Below are 27,025 nucleotides of genomic sequence, written 5' to 3'. Positions count from 1 at the left end.
AGACATCGTAGAACCTTCAAATTTTCAGACATGGCGTAGAGTGGTATGTAGGTGCTTTGTAAAAGTTTATGAGGCTGCACTCCCAGGGGCCTTTGCTTGGGGGGGAAAAACCTGAAATATTGCGTTTTAGCACTTTGTAGCTAACGACAGCCATCTAGCAGCAGAAGAACTTTCATACAGAATTAGTTCATATTCGCTTACTTTGTCCAGCTCGCGTCGCGACGAGGCGGCTGCTGGCATCCCTGCTGCGCCCTATTGTCCCGCGCGTGCAACATTTGTGTTGGAAGTGGCTTGCCTAGTAAAACTATGCACATGCGACTTGCCTTTCATAAAGAGGCCTCTCTAAGTAAAAAAACCTATTGCTCTTACAACACAAAATATTTTACCACCGCAAATTTAAATGCGAATCCTACAGGCAGTGTACACATCTCTGTTAGCACATGTTGTAATTGTTGCACCATTCAAACGTATCAACACCAGGTCTAAGCAAATATAATTATACAAGGGCCGCAACAACAAAAAGCTTAAGTTTAACGCATTCTTAACGACGACGTTACAAAGCTACGTCATAACATGGCGTCATAAATAAATAAATCTTGCGTTTATTGGATTTAAATTGGCAAAACTTTCAATATAAAACGTGGCTTATTAGGCACATAAACGTGTTTGCATATTGCTCAAAACTACAGATTTAAACTCTGTTTCAACAGTGATTGCTCAGACCAAGGCATGGTAAAAATTTACACAGTAAAAGTTGGAAAAAGTATAGCAAACCATAGACGTTAAATCATTTAGAGAGAATGAAAATATTGACTTTTTAAACATGCTAGCTGACCAAAATGTAATAACATGGCCGTAAGCATTATCTACGTAAATTTTTATTGATCAAATGTATGTTTCGATCATTTGCCAAAATCTACGCCATATTTGAACCCCCTTCGCTTCAAAGCCATAAGTTATTATACACAATTTATAATTGTGTGTAGATATGTTGGATTGGAGTAACATACAGAACAGGTGCAAATAGCAAATGTTCTCCAAATACGATGTTTCCAATATTCTCCAAATCGTATTTCATCGTATTGTCGCGGTAATACACAAAGAGGTAAGGCCGTGAATAAAGTTTCACCCACCGTACAATTAACGGAGGGAAGCATTTCGAGTAGGGATGTTCAAGGCAGAATATCGGCGACACATTTATAATGCTTGCTTTAAATGCGGCGTCAGCATTTTTTGGGGCGACCAATTACTTCGCCATAAGCTTCGCCTAATAATTAAGTGTCAATAGGGTGTATTTACCGCCGCAAGTTTAAATGCGAAATCTTAAGGCAGTCTACGCCTCTCTGTTAGCACCTGTTGTGCATCTTGCTCCAACCAGCATACCAACATCAGGCCTAAACTTATCTAGCAAAACTTTCGATTTAATAGTTTGCGTATTAGGCACATAATAGTGTTTTTCATATTGTTTGAACGACAGATTTAAAGCCTGATTTAACAGTGATTGCTCGGACCAAGCTATGGTAAAAAATTACCTAGTAAAAGTTTGCAAAAGTATAGCAAACCATAGGCGTTAAACCATTTTTAGTCTTTAAGAGAATGATAATATTTGATTTTGAAACAAGTAAGCTGGTCAAAATTTAATAAAATAGCCATATGCATTATCTACGTAAATTCTATTTATCAAATATATGTTTCGATCATTCCCCAACATCTACGCCATATTTGAACCACTTTCGCATCAAAGGCATATTTTAAGTGGGGAAGTTTTCGGCCCATATCTGTTTTTGCTTGCAGAAACAAGTTAAGGAAAATGAAAAACAAAATATATAATATAAAGTACACAATACAAAATATTAAAAAAAAAATTAAAAAAAAAAAAATTAAAATAAAGTAAAAATTGAAAATAAACACTAAGCCCTGAAAATATATCCCCTGACAAAATATACAACAACCGCACCCCCGTCTAGTTCTTTTTTGGTTTCCTATGGTTTCCTATGGTTTCCTATGGTTTCCTATGGTTTGTTTCAGACCGAGTTTTGTCCGAAGCTTTATAGAAAAAGTAGACATCGTAGAACCTTCAAATTTTCAGACATGGCGTAGAGTGGTATGTAGGTGCTTTGTAAAAGTTTATGAGGCTGCACTCCCAGGGGCCTTTGCTTGGGGGGTAAAAACCTGAAATATTGCGTTTTAGCACTTTGTAGCTAACGACAGCCATCTAGCAGCAGAAAAACTTTCATACAGAATTCGTTCATATTCGCTTGCTTTGTCCAGCTCGCGTCGCGACGAGGCGGCTGCTGGCATCCCTGCTGCGCCCTATTGTCCCGCGCGTGCAACATTTGTGTTGGAAGTGGCTTGCCTAGTAAAACTATGCACATGCAACTTGCCTTTCATAAAGAGGCCTCTCTAAGTAAAAAAAACTATTGCTCTTACAACACAAAATATTTTACCACCGCAAATTTAAATGCGAATCCTACAGGCAGTGTACACATCTCTGTTAGCACATGTTGTAATTGTTGCACCATTCAAACATATCAACACCAGGTCTAAGCAAATATAATTATACAAGGGCCGCAACAACAAAAAGCTTAAGTTTAACGCATTCTTAACGACGACGTTACAAAGCTACGTCATAACATGGCGTCATAAATAAATAAATCTTGCGTTTATTGGATTTAAATTGGCAAAACTTTCAATATAAAACGTGGATTATTAGGCACATAAACGTGTTTGCATATTGCTCAAAACTACAGATTTAAACTCTGTTTCAACAGTGATTGCTCAGACCAAGGCATGGTAAAAATTTACACAGTAAAAGTTGGAAAAAGTATAGCAAACCATAGACGTTAAATCATTTAGAGAGAATGAAAATATTGACTTTTTAAACATGCTAGCTGACCAAAATGTAATAACATGGCCGTAAGCATTATCTACGTAAATTTTTATTGATCAAATGTATGTTTCGATCATTTGCCAAAATCTACGCCATATTTGAACCCCCTTCGCTTCAAAGCCATAAGTTATTATATTATTATACACAACTTATAATTGTGTGTAGATATGTTGGATTGGAGTAACATACAGAACTGGTGCAAATAGCAAATATTCTCCAAATACGATGTTTCCAATATTCTCCAAATCGTATTTCATCGTATTGTCGCGGTAATACACAAAGAGGTAAGGCCGTGAATAAAGTTTCACCCACCGTACAATTAACGGATGGAAGCATTTCGAGTAGGGATGTTCAAGGCAGAATATCGGCGACACATTTATAATGCTTGCTTTAAATGCGGCGTCAGCTTTTTTGGGGGCGACCAATTACTTCGCGATAAGCTTCGCCTAATAATTAAGTGTCAATAGGGTGTATTTACCGCCGCAAGTTTAAATGCGAAATCTTAAGGCAGTCTACGCCTCTCTGTTAGCACCTGTTGTGCATCTTGCTCCAACCAGCATACCAACATCAGGCCTAAACTTATCTAGCAAAACTTTCGATTTAATAGTTTGCGTATTAGGCACGTAATAGTGTTTTTCATATTGTTTGAAACGACAGATTTAAACCCTGTTTTAACAGTGATTGCTCGGACCAAGCTATGGTAAAAAATTACCTAGTGAAAGTTTGCAAAAGTATAGCAAACCATAGGCGTTAAACCATTTTCAGTCTTTTAGAGAATGATAATATTTGATTTTCAAACACGTAAGCTGGTCAAAATTTAATAAAATAGCCATATGTATTATCTAAGTAAATTCTATTTATCAAATATATGTTTCGATCATTCCCCAAATTCTACGCCATATTTGAACCCCTTTCGCATCAAAGGCATATTTTAAGTGGGAAAGTTTTCGGCCCATATCTGTTTTTGCTTGCAGAAACAAGTTAAGGAAAATGAAAAACAAAATATATAATATAAAGTACACAATACAAAATATTAAAAAAAAAATTTAAACAAAAAAAAATTAAAATAAAGTAAAAATTGAAAATAAACACTAAGCCCTGAAAATATATCCCCTGACAAAATATACAACAACCGCACCCCCGTCTAGTTCTTTTTTGGTTTCCTATGGTTTCCTATGGTTTGTTTCAGACCGACTTTTGTCCGAAGCTTTATAGAAAAAGTAGACATCGTAGAACCTTCAAATTTTCAGACATGGCGTAGAGTGGTATGTAGGTGCTTTGTAAAAGTTTATGAGGCTGCACTCCCAGGGGCCTTTGCTTGGGGGGTAAAAACCTGAAATATTGCGTTTTAGCACTTTGTAGCTAACGACAGCCATCTAGCAGCAGAAAAACTTTCATACAGAATTCGTTCATATTCGCTTGCTTTGTCCAGCTCGCGTCGCGACGAGGCGGCTGCTGGCATCCCTGCTGCGCCCTATTGTCCCGCGCGTGCAACATTTGTGTTGGAAGTGGCTTGCCTAGTGAAACTATGCACACGCGACTTGCCTTTCATAAAGAGGCCTCTCTAAGTCAAAAAACCTATTGCTCTTACAACACAAAATATTTTACCACCGCAAATTTAAATGCGAATCCTACAGGCAGTGTACACATCTCTGTTAGCACATGTTGTAATTGTTGCACCATTCAAACATATCAACACCAGGTCTAAGCAAATATAATTATACAAGGGCCGCAACAACAAAAAGCTTAAGTTTAACGCATTCTTAACGACGACGTTACAAAGCTACGTCATAACATGGCGTCATAAATAAATAAATCTTGCGTTTATTGGATTTAAATTGGCAAAACTTTCAATATAAAACGTGGATTATTAGGCACATAAACGTGTTTGCATATTGCTCAAAACTACAGATTTAAACTCTGTTTCAACAGTGATTGCTCAGACCAAGGCATGGTAAAAATTTACACAGTAAAAGTTGGAAAAAGTATAGCAAACCATAGACGTTAAATCATTTAGAGAGAATGAAAATATTGACTTTTTAAACATGCTAGCTGACCAAAATGTAATAACATGGCCGTAAGCATTATCTACGTAAATTTTTATTGATCAAATGTATGTTTCGATCATTTGCCAAAATCTACGCCATATTTGAACCCCCTTCGCTTCAAAGCCATAAGTTATTATATTATTATACACAACTTATAATTGTGTGTAGATATGTTGGATTGGAGTAACATACAGAACTGGTGCAAATAGCAAATATTCTCCAAATACGATGTTTCCAATATTCTCCAAATCGTATTTCATCGTATTGTCGCGGTAATACACAAAGAGGTAAGGCCGTGAATAAAGTTTCACCCACCGTACAATTAACGGAGGGAAGCATTTCGAGTAGGGATGTTCAAGGCAGAATATCGGCGACACATTTATAATGCTTGCTTTAAATGCGGCGTCAGCTTTTTTGGGGGCGACCAATTACTTCGCGATAAGCTTCGCCTAATAATTAAGTGTCAATAGGGTGTATTTACCGCCGCAAGTTTAAATGCGAAATCTTAAGGCAGTCTACGCCTCTCTGTTAGCACCTGTTGTGCATCTTGCTCCAACCAGCATACCAACATCAGGCCTAAACTTATCTAGCAAAACTTTCGATTTAATAGTTTGCGTATTAGGCACGTAATAGTGTTTTTCATATTGTTTGAAACGACAGATTTAAAGCCTGATTTAACAGTGATTGCTCGGACCAAGCTATGGTAAAAAATTACCTAGTGAAAGTTTGCAAAAGTATAGCAAACCATAGGCGTTAAACCATTTTCAGTCTTTAAGAGAATGATAATATTTGATTTTCAAACACGTAAGCTGGTCAAAATTTAATAAAATAGCCATATGCATTATCTAAGTAAATTCTATTTATCAAATATATGTTTCGATCATTCCCCAAATTCTACGCCATATTTGAACCCCTTTCGCATCAAAGGCATATTTTAAGTGGGAAAGTTTTCGGCCCATATCTGTTTTTGCTTGCAGAAACAAGTTAAGGAAAATGAAAAACAAAATATATAATATAAAGTACACAATACAAAATATTAAAAAAAAAATTTAAACAAAAAAAAATTAAAATAAAGTAAAAATTGAAAATAAACACTAAGCCCTGAAAATATATCTCCTGACAAAATATACAACAACCGCACCCCCGTCTAGTTCTTTTTTGGTTTCCTATGGTTTCCTATGGTTTGTTTCAGACCGACTTTTGTCCGAAGCTTTATAGAAAAAGTAGACATCGTAGAACCTTCAAATTTTCAGACATGGCGTAGAGTGGTATGTAGGTGCTTTGTAAAAGTTTATGAGGCTGCACTCCCAGGGGCCTTTGCTTGGGGGGTAAAAACCTGAAATATTGCGTTTTAGCACTTTGTAGCTAACGACAGCCATCTAGCAGCAGAAAAACTTTCATACAGAATTCGTTCATATTCGCTTGCTTTGTCCAGCTCGCGTCGCGACGAGGCGGCTGCTGGCATCCCTGCTGCGCCCTATTGTCCCGCGCGTGCAACATTTGTGTTGGAAGTGGCTTGCCTAGTGAAACTATGCACACGCGACTTGCCTTTCATAAAGAGGCCTCTCTAAGTCAAAAAACCTATTGCTCTTACAACACAAAATATTTTACCACCGCAAATTTAAATGCGAATCCTACAGGCAGTGTACACATCTCTGTTAGCACATGTTGTAATTGTTGCACCATTCAAACATATCAACACCAGGTCTAAGCAAATATAATTATACAAGGGCCGCAACAACAAAAAGCTTAAGTTTAACGCATTCTTAACGACGACGTTACAAAGCTACGTCATAACATGGCGTCATAAATAAATAAATCTTGCGTTTATTGGATTTAAATTGGCAAAACTTTCAATATAAAACGTGGCTTATTAGGCACATAAACGTGTTTGCATATTGCTCAAAACTACAGATTTAAACTCTGTTTCAACAGTGATTGCTCAGACCAAGGCATGGTAAAAATTTACACAGTAAAAGTTGGAAAAAGTATAGCAAACCATAGACGTTAAATCATTTAGAGAGAATGAAAATATTGACTTTCTAAACATGCTAGCTGTCCAAAATGTGATAACATGGCCGTAAGCATTATCTACGTAAATTTTTATTGATCAAATGTATGTTTCGATCATTTGCCAAAATCTACGCCATATTTGAACCCCCTTCGGTTCAAAGCCATAAGTTATTATATTATTATACACAACTTATAATTGTGTGTAGATATGTTGGATTGGAGTAACATACAGAACAGGTGCAAATAGCAAATATTCTCCAAATACGATGTATCCAATATTCTCCAAATCGTATTTCATCGTATTGTTGCGGTAATACACAAAGAGGTAAGGCCGTGAATAAAGTTTCACCCACCGTACAATTAACGGAGGGAAGCATTTCGAGTAGGGATGTTCAAGGCAGAATATCGGCGACACATTTATAATGCTTGCTTTAAATGCGGCGTCAGCATTTTTTGGGGCGACCAATTACTTCGCGATAAGCTTCGCCTAATAATTAAGTGTCAATAGGGTGTATTTACCGCCGCAAGTTTAAATGCGAAATCTTAAGGCAGTCTACGCCTCTCTGTTAGCACCTGTTGTGCATCTTGCTCCAACCAGCATACCAACATCAGGCCTAAACTTATCTAGCAAAACTTTCGATTTAATAGTTTGCGTATTAGGCACGTAATAGTGTTTTTCATATTGTTTGAAACGACAGATTTAAAGCCTGTTTTAACAGTGATTGCTCGGACCAAGCTATGGTAAAAAATTACCTAGTGAAAGTTTGCAAAAGTATAGCAAACCATAGGCGTTAAACCATTTTTAGTCTTTAAGAGAATGATAATATTTGATTTTCAAACACGTAAGCTGGTCAAAATTTAATAAAATAGCCATATGCATTATCTAAGTAAATTCTATTTATCAAATATATGTTTCGATCATTCCCCAAATTCTACGCCATATTTGAACCCCTTTCGCATCAAAGGCGCCGCAAATTTAAATGCGAAATCTGGTGGCAACTCTAATCCAACATATCAACACCAGGCCTACACAACTTAAAATTGTGTGTTGATATGTTGGATTGGAGTAACATACTATACAGGTGCAAATAGCAAATATTCTCCAAATACGATTTTTCCAATATTCTCCAAATCGTATTTCATCGTATTGTTGCGGTAATACACAAAGAGGTAAGGCCGTGAATAAAGTTTCACCCACCGTACAATTAACGGAGGGAAGCATTGCGAGTAGAGATGTTCAAAGCAGAATATCGGCGACTCATTTATAATGCTTGCTTCAAATGCGGCGTCAGCATTTTTTGGGGCGACCAATTACTTTGCGATAAGCTTCGCCTAATAATCAAGTGTCAATAGGGTGTATTTACCGCCGCAAATTTAAATGCGAAATCTTAAGGCAGTGTACGCCTCTCTGTTCGCACCTGTTGTGCATCTTGCTCCAACCAACATACCAATATCAGGCCTAAACAACTAGCAAAACTTTCGATTTAATAGTTTGCGTATTAGGCACATAATAGTGTGTTTCATATTGTTTAAAACTACAGTTTTAAAGTCTGTTTTAACAGTGATTGCTCGGACCAAGCCATGGTAAAAATTTACCGAGAAAAAGTTTGCAAAAGTATTGCAAACCATAGGCGTTAAACCATTTTAAGTCTTGAGGAGAATGATAATATTTGGTTTTCAAACACGTAAGCTCTGGCCAAAATGTAATAAAATGGCCATGTACATTATCTACGCAAATTCTATTTATCAAATATATGTTTCGATCTTTCCCCAAATACTACGCCATATTTGAACCCCTTTCGCATCAAAGTGGGGAAGTTTTCGGCCCATATCTGTTTTTGCTTGCAGAAACAAGTTAAGGAAAATGAAAAACAAAATATATAATATAAAGTACACAATACAAAATATTGAAAAAAAAGTATTAAAGAAAAAAAAAAAAAAAACGAAAAAAAAAAAAAATTAAATCAAAAAAAAAATAAAAATAAAAATATTAAAAAATAAAAATATTGAAAAATAAAAATAAATATTTAAGTCAACTAAAAATATTAAAAAATGAAAATTGAAAAAAAAAATAAAATATAAAAAAAATAACACTAAACCTTAAAAGTATACCCCCTGACAAAATATACAACAACCGCACCCCCGTCTAGTCTTTTTTGGTTTCCTATGGTTTCCTATGGTATGTTTCAGACCGAGTTTTGTCCGAAGCTTTATAGAAAAAGTAGACATCGTAGAACCTTCAAATTTTCAGACATGGCGTAGAGTGGTATGTAGGTGCTTTGTAAAAGTTTATGAGGCTGCACTCCCAGGGGCCTTTGCTTGGGGGGTAAAAACCTGAAATATTGCGTTTTAGCACTTTGTAGCTAACGACAGCCATCTAGCAGCAGAAAAACTTTCATACAGAATTCGTTCATATTCGCTTGCTTTGTCCAGCTCGCGTCGCGACGAGGCGGCTGCTGGCATCCCTGCTGCGCCCTATTGTCCCGCGCGTGCAACATTTGTGTTGGAAGTGGCTTGCCTAGTAAAACTATGCACATGCGACGTGCCTTTCATAAAGAGGCCTCTCTAAGTAAAAAAACCTATTGCTCTTACAACACAAAATATTTTACCACCGCAAATTTAAATGCGAATCCTACAGGCAGTGTACACATCTCTGTTAGCACATGTTGTAATTGTTGCACCATTCAAACATATCAACACCAGGTCTAAGCAAATATAATTATACAAGGGCCGCAACAACAAAAAGCTTAAGTTTAACGCATTCTTAACGACGACGTTACAAAGCTACGTCATAACATGGCGTCATAAATAAATAAATCTTGCGTTTATTGGATTTAAATTGGCAAAACTTTCAATATAAAACGTGGCTTATTAGGCACATAAACGTGTTTGCATATTGCTCAAAACTACAGATTTAAACTCTGTTTCAACAGTGATTGCTCAGACCAAGGCATGGTAAAAATTTGCACAGTAAAAGTTGGAAAAAGTATAGCAAACCATAGACGTTAAATCATTTAGAGAGAATGAAAATATTGACTTTTTAAACATGCTAGCTGACCAAAATGTAATAACATGGCCGTAAGCATTATCTACGTAAATTTTTAATGATCAAATATATGTTTCGATCATTTGCCAAAATCTACGCCATATTTGAACCCCCTTCGCTACAAAGCCATAAGTTATTATATTATTATACACAACTTATAATTGTGTGTAGATACGTTGGATTGGAGTAACATACAGAACAGGTGCAAATAGCAAATATTCTCCAAATACGATGTTTCCAATATTCTCCAAATCGTATTTCATCGTATTGTCGCGGTAATACACAAAGAGGTAAGGCCGTGAATAAAGTTTCACCCACCGTACAATTAACGGAGGGAAGCATTTCGAGTAGGGATGTTCAAGGCAGAATATCGGCGACACATTTATAATGCTTGCTTTAAATGCGGCGTCAGCATTTTTTGGCGCGACCAATTACTTCGCGATAAGCTTCGCCTAATAATTAAGTGTCAATAGGGTGTATTTACCGCCGCAAGTTTAAATGCGAAATCTTAAGGCAGTCTACGCCTCTCTGTTAGCACCTGTTGTGCATCTTGCTCCAACCAGCATACCAACATCAGGCCTAAACTTATCTAGCAAAACTTTCGATTTAATAGTTTGCGTATTAGGCACGTAATAGTGTTTTTCATATTGTTTGAAACGACAGATTTAAAGCCTGTTTTAACAGTGATTGCTCGGACCAAGCTATGGTAAAAAATTACCTAGTGAAAGTTTGCAAAAGTATAGCAAACCATAGGCGTTAAACCATTTTTAGTCTTTAAGAGAATGATAATATTTGATTTTCAAACACGTAAGCTGGTCAAAATTTAATAAAATAGCCATATGCATTATCTAAGTAAATTCTATTTATCAAATATATGTTTCGATCATTCCCCAAATTCTACGCCATATTTGAACCCCTTTCGCATCAAAGGCATATTTTAAGTGGGGAAGTTTTCGGCCCATATCTGTTTTTGCTTGCAGAAACAAGTTAAGGAAAATGAAAAACAAAATATATAATATAAAGTACACAATACAAAATATTAAAAAAAAAATTAAAAAAAAAAAAAATTAAAATAAAGTAAAAATTGAAAATAAACACTAAGCCCTGAAAATATATCCCCTGACAAAATATACAACAACCGCACCCCCGTCTAGTTATATGGGCCGAAAATTTATTTTCGGGACATATCTTGTTTTTGCCGCTATTCTTTTTTGGTTTCCTATGGTATGTTTCAGACCGAGTTTTGTCCGAAGCTTTATAGAAAAAGTAGACATCGTAGAACCTTCAAATTTTCAGACATGGCGTAGAGTGGTATGTAGGTGCTTTGTAAAAGTTTATGAGGCTGCACTCCCAGGGGCCTTTGCTTGGGGGGTAAAAACCTGAAATATTGCGTTTTAGCACTTTGTAGCTAACGACAGCCATCTAGCAGCAGAAGAACTTTCATACAGAATTAGTTCATATTCGCTTACTTTGTCCAGCTCGCGTCGCGACGAGGCGGCTGCTGGCATCCCTGCTGCGCCCTATTGTCCCGCGCGTGCAACATTTGTGTTGGAAGTGGCTTGCCTAGTAAAACTATGCACATGCGACTTGCCTTTCATAAAGAGGCCTCTCTAAGTAAAAAAACCTATTGCTCTTACAACACAAAATATTTTACCACCGCAAATTTAAATGCGAATCCTACAGGCAGTGTACACATCTCTGTTAGCACATGTTGTAATTGTTGCACCATTCAAACGTATCAACACCAGGTCTAAGCAAATATAATTATACAAGGGCCGCAACAACAAAAAGCTTAAGTTTAACGCATTCTTAACGACGACGTTACAAAGCTACGTCATAACATGGCGTCATAAATAAATAAATCTTGCGTTTATTGGATTTAAATTGGCAAAACTTTCAATATAAAACGTGGCTTATTAGGCACATAAACGTGTTTGCATATTGCTAAAAACTACAGATTTAAACTCTGTTTCAACAGTGATTGCTCAGACCAAGGCATGGTAAAAATTTACACAGTAAAAGTTGGAAAAAGTATAGCAAACCATAGACGTTAAATCATTTAGAGAGAATGAAAATATTGACTTTTTAAACATGCTAGCTGACCAAAATGTAATAACATGGCCGTAAGCATTATCTACGTAAATTTTTAATGATCAAATATATGTTTCGATCATTTGCCAAAATCTACGCCATATTTGAACCCCCTTCGCTTCAAAGCCATAAGTTATTATATTATTATACACAACTTATAATTGTGTGTAGATACGTTGGATTGGAGTAACATACAGAACAGGTGCAAATAGCAAATATTCTCCAAATACGATGTTTCCAATATTCTCCAAATCGTATTTCATCGTATTGTCGCGGTAATACACAAAGAGGTAAGGCCGTGAATAAAGTTTCACCCACCGTACAATTAACGGAGGGAAGCATTTCGAGTAGGGATGTTCAAGGCAGAATATCGGCGACACATTTATAATGCTTGCTTTAAATGCGGCGTCAGCATTTTTTGGCGCGACCAATTACTTCGCGATAAGCTTCGCCTAATAATTAAGTGTCAATAGGGTGTATTTACCGCCGCAAGTTTAAATGCGAAATCTTAAGGCAGTCTACGCCTCTCTGTTAGCACCTGTTGTGCATCTTGCTCCAACCAGCATACCAACATCAGGCCTAAACTTATCTAGCAAAACTTTCGATTTAATAGTTTGCGTATTAGGCACGTAATAGTGTTTTTCATATTGTTTGAAACGACAGATTTAAAGCCTGTTTTAACAGTGATTGCTCGGACCAAGCTATGGTAAAAAATTACCTAGTGAAAGTTTGCAAAAGTATAGCAAACCATAGGCGTTAAACCATTTTTAGTCTTTAAGAGAATGATAATATTTGATTTTCAAACACGTAAGCTGGTCAAAATTTAATAAAATAGCCATATGCATTATCTAAGTAAATTCTATTTATCAAATATATGTTTCGATCATTCCCCAAATTCTACGCCATATTTGAACCCCTTTCGCATCAAAGGCATATTTTAAGTGGGGAAGTTTTCGGCCCATATCTGTTTTTGCTTGCAGAAACAAGTTAAGGAAAATGAAAAACAAAATATATAATATAAAGTACACAATACAAAATATTAAAAAAAAAATTAAAAAAAAAAAAAATTAAAATAAAGTAAAAATTGAAAATAAACACTAAGCCCTGAAAATATATCCCCTGACAAAATATACAACAACCGCACCCCCGTCTAGTTATATGGGCCGAAAATTTATTTTCGGGACATATCTTGTTTTTGCCGCTATTCTTTTTTGGTTTCCTATGGTATGTTTCAGACCGAGTTTTGTCCGAAGCTTTATAGAAAAAGTAGACATCGTAGAACCTTCAAATTTTCAGACATGGCGTAGAGTGGTATGTAGGTGCTTTGTAAAAGTTTATGAGGCTGCACTCCCAGGGGCCTTTGCTTGGGGGGTAAAAACCTGAAATATTGCGTTTTAGCACTTTGTAGCTAACGACAGCCATCTAGCAGCAGAAGAACTTTCATACAGAATTAGTTCATATTCGCTTACTTTGTCCAGCTCGCGTCGCGACGAGGCGGCTGCTGGCATCCCTGCTGCGCCCTATTGTCCCGCGCGTGCAACATTTGTGTTGGAAGTGGCTTGCCTAGTAAAACTATGCACATGCGACTTGCCTTTCATAAAGAGGCCTCTCTAAGTAAAAAAACCTATTGCTCTTACAACACAAAATATTTTACCACCGCAAATTTAAATGCGAATCCTACAGGCAGTGTACACATCTCTGTTAGCACATGTTGTAATTGTTGCACCATTCAAACGTATCAACACCAGGTCTAAGCAAATATAATTATACAAGGGCCGCAACAACAAAAAGCTTAAGTTTAACGCATTCTTAACGACGACGTTACAAAGCTACGTCATAACATGGCGTCATAAATAAATAAATCTTGCGTTTATTGGATTTAAATTGGCAAAACTTTCAATATAAAACGTGGCTTATTAGGCACATAAACGTGTTTGCATATTGCTCAAAACTACAGATTTAAACTCTGTTTCAACAGTGATTGCTCAGACCAAGGCATGGTAAAAATTTACACAGTAAAAGTTGGAAAAAGTATAGCAAACCATAGACGTTAAATCATTTAGAGAGAATGAAAATATTGACTTTTTAAACATGCTAGCTGACCAAAATGTAATAACATGGCCGTAAGCATTATCTACGTAAATTTTTATTGATCAAATGTATGTTTCGATCATTTGCCAAAATCTACGCCATATTTGAACCCCCTTCGCTTCAAAGCCATAAGTTATTATATTATTATACACAACTTATAATTGTGTGTAGATATGTTGGATTGGAGTAACATACAGAACAGGTGCAAATAGCAAATGTTCTCCAAATACGATGTTTCCAATATTCTCCAAATCGTATTTCATCGTATTGTCGCGGTAATACACAAAGAGGTAAGGCCGTGAATAAAGTTTCACCCACCGTACAATTAACGGAGGGAAGCATTTCGAGTAGGGATGTTCAAGGCAGAATATCGGCGACACATTTATAATGCTTGCTTTAAATGCGGCGTCAGCATTTTTTGGGGCGACCAATTACTTCGCGATAAGCTTCGCCTAATAATTAAGTGTCAATAGGGTGTATTTACCGCCGCAAGTTTAAATGCGAAATCTTAAGGCAGTCTACGCCTCTCTGTTAGCACCTGTTGTGCATCTTGCTCCAACCAGCATACCAACATCAGGCCTAAACTTATCTAGCAAAACTTTCGATTTAATAGTTTGCGTATTAGGGACGTAATAGTGTTTTTCATATTGTTTGAAACGACAGATTTAAAGCCTGATTTAACAGTGATTGCTCGGACCAAGCTATGGTAAAAAATTACCTAGTAAAAGTTTGCAAAAGTATAGCAAACCATAGGCGTTAAACCATTTTTAGTCTTTAAGAGAATGATAATATTTGATTTTGAAACAAGTAAGCTGGTCAAAATTTAATAAAATAGCCATATGCATTATCTACGTAAATTCTATTTATCAAATATATGTTTCGATCATTCCCCAAATTCTACGCCATATTTGAACCACTTTCGCATCAAAGGCATATTTTAAGTGGGGAAGTTTTCGGCCCATATCTGTTTTTGCTTGCAGAAACAAGTTAAGGAAAATGAAAAACAAAATATATAATATAAAGTACACAATACAAAATATTAAAAAAAAAATTAAAAAAAAAAAAATTAAAATAAAGTAAAAATTGAAAATAAACACTAAGCCCTGAAAATATATCCCCTGACAAAATATACAACAACCGCACCCCCGTCTAGTTCTTTTTTGGTTTCCTATTGTTTCCTATGGTTTCCTATGGTTTCCTATGGTTTGTTTCAGACCGAGTTTTGTCCGAAGCTTTATAGAAAAAGTAGACATCGTAGAACCTTCAAATTTTCAGACATGGCGTAGAGTGGTATGTAGGTGCTTTGTAAAAGTTTATGAGGCTGCACTCCCAGGGGCCTTTGCTTGGGGGGTAAAAACCTGAAATATTGCGTTTTAGCACTTTGTAGCTAACGACAGCCATCTAGCAGCAGAAAAACTTTCATACAGAATTCGTTCATATTCGCTTGCTTTGTCCAGCTCGCGTCGCGACGAGGCGGCTGCTGGCATCCCTGCTGCGCCCTATTGTCCCGCGCGTGCAACATTTGTGTTGGAAGTGGCTTGCCTAGTAAAACTATGCACATGCAACTTGCCTTTCATAAAGAGGCCTCTCTAAGTAAAAAAAACTATTGCTCTTACAACACAAAATATTTTACCACCGCAAATTTAAATGCGAATCCTACAGGCAGTGTACACATCTCTGTTAGCACATGTTGTAATTGTTGCACCATTCAAACATATCAACACCAGGTCTAAGCAAATATAATTATACAAGGGCCGCAACAACAAAAAGCTTAAGTTTAACGCATTCTTAACGACGACGTTACAAAGCTACGTCATAACATGGCGTCATAAATAAATAAATCTTGCGTTTATTGGATTTAAATTGGCAAAACTTTCAATATAAAACGTGGATTATTAGGCACATAAACGTGTTTGCATATTGCTCAAAACTACAGATTTAAACTCTGTTTCAACAGTGATTGCTCAGACCAAGGCATGGTAAAAATTTACACAGTAAAAGTTGGAAAAAGTATAGCAAACCATAGACGTTAAATCATTTAGAGAGAATGAAAATATTGACTTTTTAAACATGCTAGCTGACCAAAATGTAATAACATGGCCGTAAGCATTATCTACGTAAATTTTTATTGATCAAATGTATGTTTCGATCATTTGCCAAAATCTACGCCATATTTGAACCCCCTTCGCTTCAAAGCCATAAGTTATTATATTATTATACACAACTTATAATTGTGTGTAGATATGTTGGATTGGAGTAACATACAGAACAGGTGCAAATAGCAAATATTCTCCAAATACGATGTTTCCAATATTCTCCAAATCGTATTTCATCGTATTGTCGCGGTAATACACAAAGAGGTAAGGCCGTGAATAAAGTTTCACCCACCGTACAATTAACGGAGGGAAGCATTTCGAGTAGGGATGTTCAAGGCAGAATATCGGCGACACATTTATAATGCTTGCTTTAAATGCGGCGTCAGCTTTTTTGGGGGCGACCAATTACTTCGCGATAAGCTTCGCCTAATAATTAAGTGTCAATAGGGTGTATTTACCGCCGCAAGTTTAAATGCGAAATCTTAAGGCAGTCTACGCCTCTCTGTTAGCACCTGTTGTGCATCTTGCTCCAACCAGCATACCAACATCAGGCCTAAACTTATCTAGCAAAACTTTCGATTTAATAGTTTGCGTATTAGGCACGTAATAGTGTTTTTCATATTGTTTGAAACGACAGATTTAAAGCCTGTTTTAACAGTGATTGCTCGGACCAAGCTATGGTAAAAAATTACCTAGTGAAAGTTTGCAAAAGTATAGCAAACCATAGGCGTTAAACCATTTTCAGTCTTTAAGAGAATGATAATATTTGATTTTCAAACACGTAAGCTGGTCAAAATTTAATAAAATAGCCATATGCATTATCTAAGTAAATTCTATTTATCAAATATATGTTTCGATCATTCCCCAAATTCTACGCCATATTTGAACCCCTTTCGCATCAAAGGCATATTTTAAGTGGGAAAGTTTTCGGCCCATATCTGTTTTTGCTTGCAGAAACAAGTTAAGGAAAATGAAAAACAAAATATATAATATAAAGTACACAATACAAAATATTAAAAAAAAAATTTAAACAAAAAAAAATTAAAATAAAGTAAAAATTGAAAATAAACACTAAGCCCTGAAAATATATCCCCTGACAAAATATACAACAACCGCACCCCCGTCTAGTTCTTTTTTGGTTTCCTATGGTTTCCTATGGTTTGTTTCAGACCGACTTTTGTCCGAAGCTTTATAGAAAAAGTAGACATCGTAGAACCTTCAAATTTTCAGACATGGCGTAGAGTGGTATGTAGGTGCTTTGTAAAAGTTTATGAGGCTGCACTCCCAGGGGCCTTTGCTTGGGGGGTAAAAACCTGAAATATTGCGTTTTAGCACTTTGTAGCTAACGACAGCCATCTAGCAGCAGAAAAACTTTCATACAGAATTCGTTCATATTCGCTTGCTTTGTCCAGCTCGCGTCGCGACGAGGCGGCTGCTGGCATCCCTGCTGCGCCCTATTGTCCCGCGCGTGCAACATTTGTGTTGGAAGTGGCTTGCCTAGTGAAACTATGCACACGCGACTTGCCTTTCATAAAGAGGCCTCTCTAAGTCAAAAAACCTATTGCTCTTACAACACAAAATATTTTACCACCGCAAATTTAAATGCGAATCCTACAGGCAGTGTACACATCTCTGTTAGCACATGTTGTAATTGTTGCACCATTCAAACATATCAACACCAGGTCTAAGCAAATATAATTATACAAGGGCCGCAACAACAAAAAGCTTAAGTTTAACGCATTCTTAACGACGACGTTACAAAGCTACGTCATAACATGGCGTCATAAATAAATAAATCTTGCGTTTATTGGATTTAAATTGGCAAAACTTTCAATATAAAACGTGGCTTATTAGGCACATAAACGTGTTTGCATATTGCTCAAAACTACAGATTTAAACTCTGTTTCAACAGTGATTGCTCAGACCAAGGCATGGTAAAAATTTACACAGTAAAAGTTGGAAAAAGTATAGCAAACCATAGACGTTAAATCATTTAGAGAGAATGAAAATATTGACTTTCTAAACATGCTAGCTGACCAAAATGTGATAACATGGCCGTAAGCATTATCTACGTAAATTTTTATTGATCAAATGTATGTTTCGATCATTTGCCAAAATCTACGCCATATTTGAACCCCCTTCGCTTCAAAGCCATAAGTTATTATATTATTATACACAACTTATAATTGTGTGTAGATATGTTGGATTGGAGTAACATACAGAACAGGTGCAAATAGCAAATATTCTCCAAATACGATGTTTCCAATATTCTCCAAATCGTATTTCATCGTATTGTCGCGGTAATACACAAAGAGGTAAGGCCGTGAATAAAGTTTCACCCACCGTACAATTAACGGAGGGAAGCATTTCGAGTAGGGATGTTCAAGGCAGAATATCGGCGACACATTTATAATGCTTGCTTTAAATGCGGCGTCAGCATTTTTTGGGGCGACCAATTACTTCGCGATGAGCTTCGCCTAATAATTAAGTGTCAATAGGGTGTATTTACCGCCGCAAGTTTAAATGCGAAATCTTAAGGCAGTCTACGCCTCTCTGTTAGCACCTGTTGTGCATCTTGCTCCAACCAGCATACCAACATCAGGCCTAAACTTATCTAGCAAAACTTTCGATTTAATAGTTTGCGTATTAGGCACGTAATAGTGTTTTTCATATTGTTTGAAACGACAGATTTAAAGCCTGTTTTAACAGTGATTGCTCGGACCAAGCTATGGTAAAAAATTACCTAGTGAAAGTTTGCAAAAGTATAGCAAACCATAGGCGTTAAACCATTTTTAGTCTTTAAGAGAATGATAATATTTGATTTTCAAACACGTAAGCTGGTCAAAATTGAATAAAATAGCCATATGCATTATCTAAGTAAATTCTATTTATCAAATATATGTTTCGATCATTCCCCAAATTCTACGCCATATTTGAACCCCTTTCGCATCAAAGGCAAATTTTAAGTGGGGAAGTTTTCGGCCCATATCTGTTTTTGCTTGCAGAAACAAGTTAAGGAAAATGAAAAACAAAATATATAATATAAAGTACACAATACAAAATATTAAAAAAAAAATTTAAAAAAAAAAAATTAAAAATAAAGTAAAAATTGAAAATAAACACTAAGCCCTGAAAATATATCCCCTGACAAAATATACAACAACCGCACCCCCGTCTAGTTCTTTTTTGGTTTCCTATGGTATGTTTCAGACCGCTTTTTGTCCGAAGCTTTATAGAAAAAGTAGACATCGTAGAACCTTCAAATTTTCAGACATGGCGTAGAGTGGTATGTAGGTGCTTTGTAAAAGTTTATGAGGCTGCACTCCCTGGGGCCTTTGCTTGGGGGGTAAAAACCTGAAACGTTGCGTTTTAGCACTTTCTAGCTAATGACTGCCATCTAGCAGCAGAAAAACTTTCATACAGAATTCGTTCATATTCGCTTGCTTTGTCCAGCTTGTGAAGTGACGAAGCGACTTACCGCCTGCTGGGCTTTATTGCCCCGCGCGTGAGACTTTCATTGTGCGAAGTGGCACGTCCTAAACTGGACTCGTGCGACTTGCATTTTAAAACGAGGCTTCTCTTTAGTAAAATTACTTAATGCTTTTAAGAAACAACTTATTTTACCGCCGCAAATTTAAATGCGAAATCTGGTGGTAACTCTAATCCAACATATCAACACCAGGCCTACACAACTTGAAATTGTGTGTTGATATGTTGGATTGGAGTAACATACTATAAAGGTGCAAATAGCAAATATTCTCCAAATACGATTTTTCCAATATTCTCCAAATCGTATTTCAACGTATTGTCGCGGTAATACACAAAGAGGTAAGGCCGTGAATAAAGTTTCACCTACCGTACAATTAACGGAGGGAAGCATTGCGAGTAGAGATGTTCAAAGCAGAATATCGGCGAATCATTTATAATGCTTGCTTTCAATGCGGCGTTAGTTTTTTTTTGGGCGACCAATTACTTCGCGATAATCTTCGCCTAATAATTAAGTGTCAATAGGGTGTATTTACCGCCGCAAGTTTAAATGCGAAATCTTAAGGCAGTCTACGCCTCTCTGTTAGCACCTGCCGTGCATCATGCTCCAACCAGCATACTGCCAAGATCAGGCCAAAACATCTAGCAAAACTTTCGATTTAATAGTTTGCGTATTGAGAACATAATAGTGTTTTTCATATTGTTTAAAACTACAGATTTAAAGCCTGTTTTAACAGTGATTGCTCGGCCCAAGCCATGGTAAAAAATTACCGAGTAAAAGTTTGCAAAAGTATAGCAAACCATAGGCGTTAAACCATTTTTAGTCTTTAAGAGAATAATAATATTTGCTTTTCAAACACGTAAGCTGGTCAAAGTTTCGATCATTACCCGAACGCCATATAACAAAATATTTTACGGCTGCAAATTTAAATGGGGGCAATATTCACCTCTCTATTTGCACCTGTTTCGCATGTTACTCTTATCCAACAAATAGGGCCTACACAACTTAAAATTTCTAGGCCTACACAACTTAAAATTGTGTGTTGATATGTTGGATTGGAGTAGCATACGAAACAGGTGCAAATAGCAAATATTCTCCGAATCGTATCTCATTTTACGAATATCAAAGCCCATACAGAAGTAGAGTTTCTCGCGCCCCCCTTGTGAACCTTACACGCTCCCCAGTTTAAGAACCACTGATCTACTGTACTTCATTTGGAAAAAAACCTTGCTTTCACAAATGCACGCTTCCAAATAAGGTATTTATAAATTGCGTATTAGGACTATTTGTTATAAAATATTTAACTCTAATAAAGACGTTAAGCTGGCAGTAGAAGAAAAGAGACCTAAGCTCGCAAAACATGTGCTTACTATATTTGAAAAAAACCTTGTTTACACAAATGCTTGCTTTTAAATAGTAATTTTATAAATTGCGTATTATTACTATTCTGCTTTGTTATACATTTGTAGCAATGTACTGCTCTAATAATTTGCATTTGCAGAAACACCATTAAATTTCCACAACATGAGTTGTGCTAAACTCATATGTGCACAATGCGAATGCCGGTGCTACAGAATCTTCAGCAAGTTATGCATAATACATGCTCAGAAACAAGAGGTGTGAAGAAAACGAAGCAGGACCCGCCCATAAAGTCGCCATGAACGCTAACTTTACACTAGGTTAACCTTATCATCACTTTACACCTTATAAAAACAATTAAGTATAGGCCGACTTTGTAATAGTTTGTTTTGCACCAGATATTGGTATTTGTCCAAGTACTAGATTTATATATATATGATTTTTGAAAGCCACCTCAAACGAACCATTACCAAACAAGAAGCGTAAGAAAACATTTTGTTCTAGATTAAACTTCTGTGCAATAGAAACTAAGTTTACGTTGACGAACAAGTCAGCAAACCGAACAAATGTCAAAACTATACATTTAAAGCAAAAGCGCACATCAGGTATCACACCTACTCAAGTTGGCCAAACAATTTCCGTATAATTGTAAGTAATTTAGTGTTTGCTGACTAAAAACGGGCGGTTTGGTTTACTTATCAAAAATACAGGACAAATCCCTAAAATCGGGTATGTGCCGTCTAAACCAACGCGTATGGTACTTCCCGTAGAAAGTGAAATAGTTTCTCATATCTGAACTAGATAATACTAGGCTATTAGTGGCGAAGCCAGCCGAAAATCGCAGGTTGGACACCCCCAATCTACACAAAGTATATTTTTTGTAATTTAATTTAAAGCTGCAGTAATAAATAAAAAGTATAGGACAACAATCGTGTTTTACTCATCATAGATGCAAATTTTCTAAGCATTGCGAAAAGCTTAACTTATAAAGCGTTAGAGAACTGTGTCATTAGTTTTTAACCTGAAACTGAAAGTCAAGTCACAAGTTTTTTAGCAGTAATTTGGTTTATTGCGTTAAATAATCGTACAATTATTTTAATTCATTGTATCTTTTAATCTTTATACCTTTGTTGGTAACAATATCTCTAATATAGGATTTGTTAGGTATTTGATGTAGACCTTGTTTGTTTTTTTATGTTCGCCAAAATGATTGTTTTTATAAATACCTCGCTTTTAAAACATCATAAAGCGACGTAAATGATTTATAGGAAAACCGCGCACCCCGTTACTTTTGAAACTTTGGGGTAAATAAGGTATATATTTGATAGTCAAATTTCGACATAAAACCAGTTTTAAGCAATGTTTATGGGCGTTAAGTTATATTTTTGGATATAAAGCTATTTTATTTTACTCCGTTATTGCAACGCTGGCGTTGTCTCTTAGCTAAAATTCGAGCGCAAGATTAGCATGCCCCTTGCGTGAGGTTCACTGGCAAAACTATCAATTCAGACGAATAGACCACACATTGGTTATACAAAAAGTATTAACTTTTTGAAGATGGTTTTGGCAAAACTTGGATGATTTGGATCAGTTGTGAGGCACTTTGTGAAGTTAACGTAAAATGAAAAAAAACCAAACATTCGAAGCGTTTATCAGCTTGAAAAACAACGCATTCTACTTTGCAAGCAGTGTTTCTCGGCCAGCCTTTAGGTCAAAAAAAAATTTGTACAAAAATAGTTTTACAAATATTATAGAAAAGCGCAAAGAAATTTACGTATATAGTTTTATAATATTGTCTCTGATCACATAATTTTATGATGAAAACAACGTGATTTCTACTACAATGTAATTAATCACCTAATATTGCACAAGATTGTAAGTATCGGTGAAGTAAAAAGGCGTCAAAAAAAATTCAACATTAGAACGCGACATGCTGTTCTCATATGCTGGTGTGTTGCAAATCGAATGTTGCAAATCGATATATTGATTGTTCCCGAAATCGTTCTTCAATACAGGGTGATGGATATTGCTTCTGTTTTTGCACTTTAAATGACCAGCTAAAAACAGTAGACCACCAACGGTGACGCTTCCTCGACACAAAGGAACGCCAAAGCTTTGTACAACTTTTCCCAGCCTCTGTGTGACATGTCTACCGATAAGTTCAATATGCAGTTCAGCGGGATAGAAATTGCATTGCCATTCAGAGTTTATTAAATGAGTTCGCTGCCGATTTCCATATTGGGTCAGATCTCGACAGGACGATTTGATGGATCTGGGGCTATATGCTGGCGGAGGCTTATTGAATTCCCATTAAAAAGCAGATATGATAACTCAAAGTTACGTCATTGCGTAACTTTATAATTCAAGTCATATTTAGAAGTGTAACAGACTGCGGTGTGCAATTATCCAATTGAAGTCTTTTTTCATTTGGTTTTTCCCAAAACGTTTACCTTTTTGAAAAAAACTTGCACTATTTGGCACATAGAACGATGAAACTATCAACTTCACGGCTAAATTGCACGATGTGTTTTTTAACCAGCACAAAATGCTATTACTTATCCTTATCAATGTTGTCACTTTATAGTACGGTAAGCCGATTTACAGCTTCCGTATTTTATCATTGTAGCAATGCGTTGTGTCTCTCGTAATTTCGTTGTAACAAATTGAAAATGCGCGCTCTTAAACGGTGAACGACAACATATAATGGTGAACTACCCTGATTAGAACAACGGAAATTATCTAAGGCTGTCAGTAAACAATATAATACTTCAGCGATATACGATTATTTATTCACAATACTAAATGATAAAGCGTTAAGTTTTACTTGCTGACAAAGTGGTAAAAGATACCTGAAATCTGGCAAGCAAAGCGTGTATTCAATTTTTTTGGCATACTGGTTGAATTTTTGAATTGCTTGCACGTTTTTTTGACATGTCGTTGAAATAAATTTATTTTATGTTGGTTGCAAATGAAAGCTTATGCTCTATATCGTCGTTCTTTAATCGTAGTGAGCGACCAAAAGTCACAGCATGTTTTAGGATTTAGGAATTGTTGCGCCACACGAAGCAGTGTGTAAAACGGCGTTCTAAATTTAGAAAAACATGTTGACAAATCTGTTTATTTCAGACTAAGTTAATGGGTTGATGAAGGAAAAATTACTACAAAAGGTTTTACGCCAACAAATTAGCCTAACAAAAGTAATACTTTAGTAAACCAAAATATGCAACTGGCGGCGTATCTTCATCCTTCTTATAGTTTTTTTAGAAGTGAAATTCGCACACTAATTGCAAGTGCAACTTGGTCTAATTCCAGGGCGTTTGACGCCCTGCAAGACATTCCGGGCGCCAAAAACGCTCTGCACACCCACGGTCGGCGCCATGGCTAAATGGCTGCGTAAAAATGGCACGATCCGCAAAAAAGTATTTCTTTTGCATTTGTGTTGCTTACAAATACAGTTATATAGGCGTTATGCACGATGTAGGACCATGTTGTAAACATCTTATATAAATTAGTCAGATAACAAAAACAAACGGCAATAACTAGATTATTTGACAGGTGACAGGACATGCATTTGTAGAATATAAATCCACACGGCGGCAGCGCTAGGATAGGCTGTGGGTATCAGGTCGTTCAGCTGCAACCAGTGGGGGATTCAAATTTTTGCCAGCCGGTTCTATCACAAAATTCATATATTTTAGACCAGTGCTTTTCAACCCGTGGGATGGTACGCACTTGCGTGTGCATATTATTATTTTTTATTATGTGTAATACAGTAATAAAATAAGCTGGTGCGCCCACTTATGTGTTACAGGTACACTGGCACAGTAATATAGTCTCGAATAGTGGTTCATTTCAGTTTAAGCTATCTATTTTACATTGGTCAAGGGTTAGTAGGCACACGGTTTCAATAAACAAACCCTTTCATTGTTATTTCACAAATAAAACCAAAGGTTGCCAACTTACTGCGCTGGTTTTGTGCGGATGGAAATTTTCCTAAATAAAAACGTGCCTGCGGATGGAAATTTTAAAGGTTTTAAAGCACTGTTTTAGACGGCTCTGTTACAAAGATCCAAATTTTCCGGGAAATAATTAAAGTAGTTGCAAGAACATGATGCCACCCTAGGTTCCAGTGAATTTTTGCGAACTGCGAATTGGCCGAATCCCATCACTGCAAAAAAGGCACTCTAAATAGCAAGTCGTCTCACGACTTGTACAATTGAATTTTCAGACAAACAATCGCAAAAGGAAAACTACCATAAGCATACAAAGTAAAACAACATATGACTGTTACGTGCGAACTTGACTATTGCACATTTAAAAAAAAACAATCACGTGAGCTACTTGGATGATTGGATCTCAAAAACTGATGAGTAGAATAAGATGCAAAAATCCATTGACAGTAACCAGTAATGCTAACCGGTTCGCTGATCTCATGAAATTTCGTGAGACGGTGCGAACCGGCTGAATCCCACCATTGGCTGCAACTAGAAAAAAAGAAACACTAGAAAAAGGGAAGATCTCTCAAGAAGACTGTGGAAGCGAATAAAACCCGACTACGGCTACAGACAAAGCAGTTAGCAGTTGCTTGTTGGTCCCGAAAAGTAAAGATAGGGACGCTGGTTTTTCTGCATCGTCGAACACTGATGGCCAACCTAAAACAAAGTTTATGTTTTTTCTGCAGAAACCAGCTAAAGATTGATTTAGCAAAACGATTCAGGTAAAACAATTCGTTGCATTCCAGTTACTTGTTTCATAGTTTTGTACACAGGTTTCACATTTGTAGATAAAATTTAAATTGTTTAGTATTGTACCACGTGGAATTCAGCGGCAGGTTAACTCATTAAAAGAAATAAAAATAGAAATCTGCCTATAATTTTATAAAAAACGTATATTGAATTAGGTGATTTCCGTTTAAAGTTTAATAATGTGTATTGACTATAGCTTGGTATGATTTTTAAAGAGTAATATTAGTAATGGCTTTAGACAAGTTTACTAAGAGTTGGCTAAACGATAAGCCTTGCGTGGTTTCTATGCGACCCCATAAATGTTTTCCAAAAATAGCTTGATATAAGCCAATATATCAAACCATTTTGTTGTGTCCCCAATGCGTCATGATTCCTAGATTAAAGTCAACATTATTTTTAGGAAAGTAATTTTAGTATTTTCTTGTTGTTTTAGTGATATGTAATAGAAAAACAATTTTTGCTTTTCGAGTAGTGCGCAAGGCACGCGGAAGAGAAAAGGTTGAGAACCACTGGATTAACCAAAGTTGTAGTGCGCCTCATCGCAAACTTCAAAAAAATGTTAGTGCCACTTGTACATACAAAGGCATATTTTACGCCGAAAGCCCACTTTGGACGTAACTTTGTAACATCAATCTGGTTTTTTTCAGCAACTGCCCTCGAAAAAATATTTTTTGCCGATGTGTTTGATGATACGACAAGGACCTAAAAAAATTTCTTTTTTTTTCAGCAACAAAATTAGGTTTCGTTGGTAGTTCAGGTTATGAAAGTGTTTAAACGGAGCATAGTTTGAATGGTTTTATCACTGAAACTTCATTAGGCATTTAGGAGGTGGTATCCGCTTTTAGCTAACACGCCGTTAACAGAAATGTTGTTCGTTTTGTTGTTCTTTGTATCATTTTCAATTCGCTAACTTTTTGTTTTTCAGATCTATAGCTTTAGTTTATTAACGTAAATATGGAAAACGATCTTGATGTTGCAAGAGCGGCTTGGTCATCGTCGATAGGAGCAATGATAGCTGCTTTGAATAGAAACGACCGGACAGAAATGGTCAGTGCCGCGCGACGTGGAACAACACAAATATCGGAAGCAATTCAACTCGCGAAGGATAAGTTTTTAAAAATTATTAACAAACTTGACACCGAATATGAGCATCTTAATG

Source organism: Ascidiella aspersa, chromosome 7 (genome assembly GCF_963924565.1).
Source record: "Ascidiella aspersa chromosome 7, kaAscAspe10.2, whole genome shotgun sequence".
Taxonomy (NCBI): Eukaryota; Metazoa; Chordata; class Ascidiacea; order Phlebobranchia; family Ascidiidae; genus Ascidiella; species Ascidiella aspersa.
Note: the sequence above shows the minus strand (reverse complement) of the source record.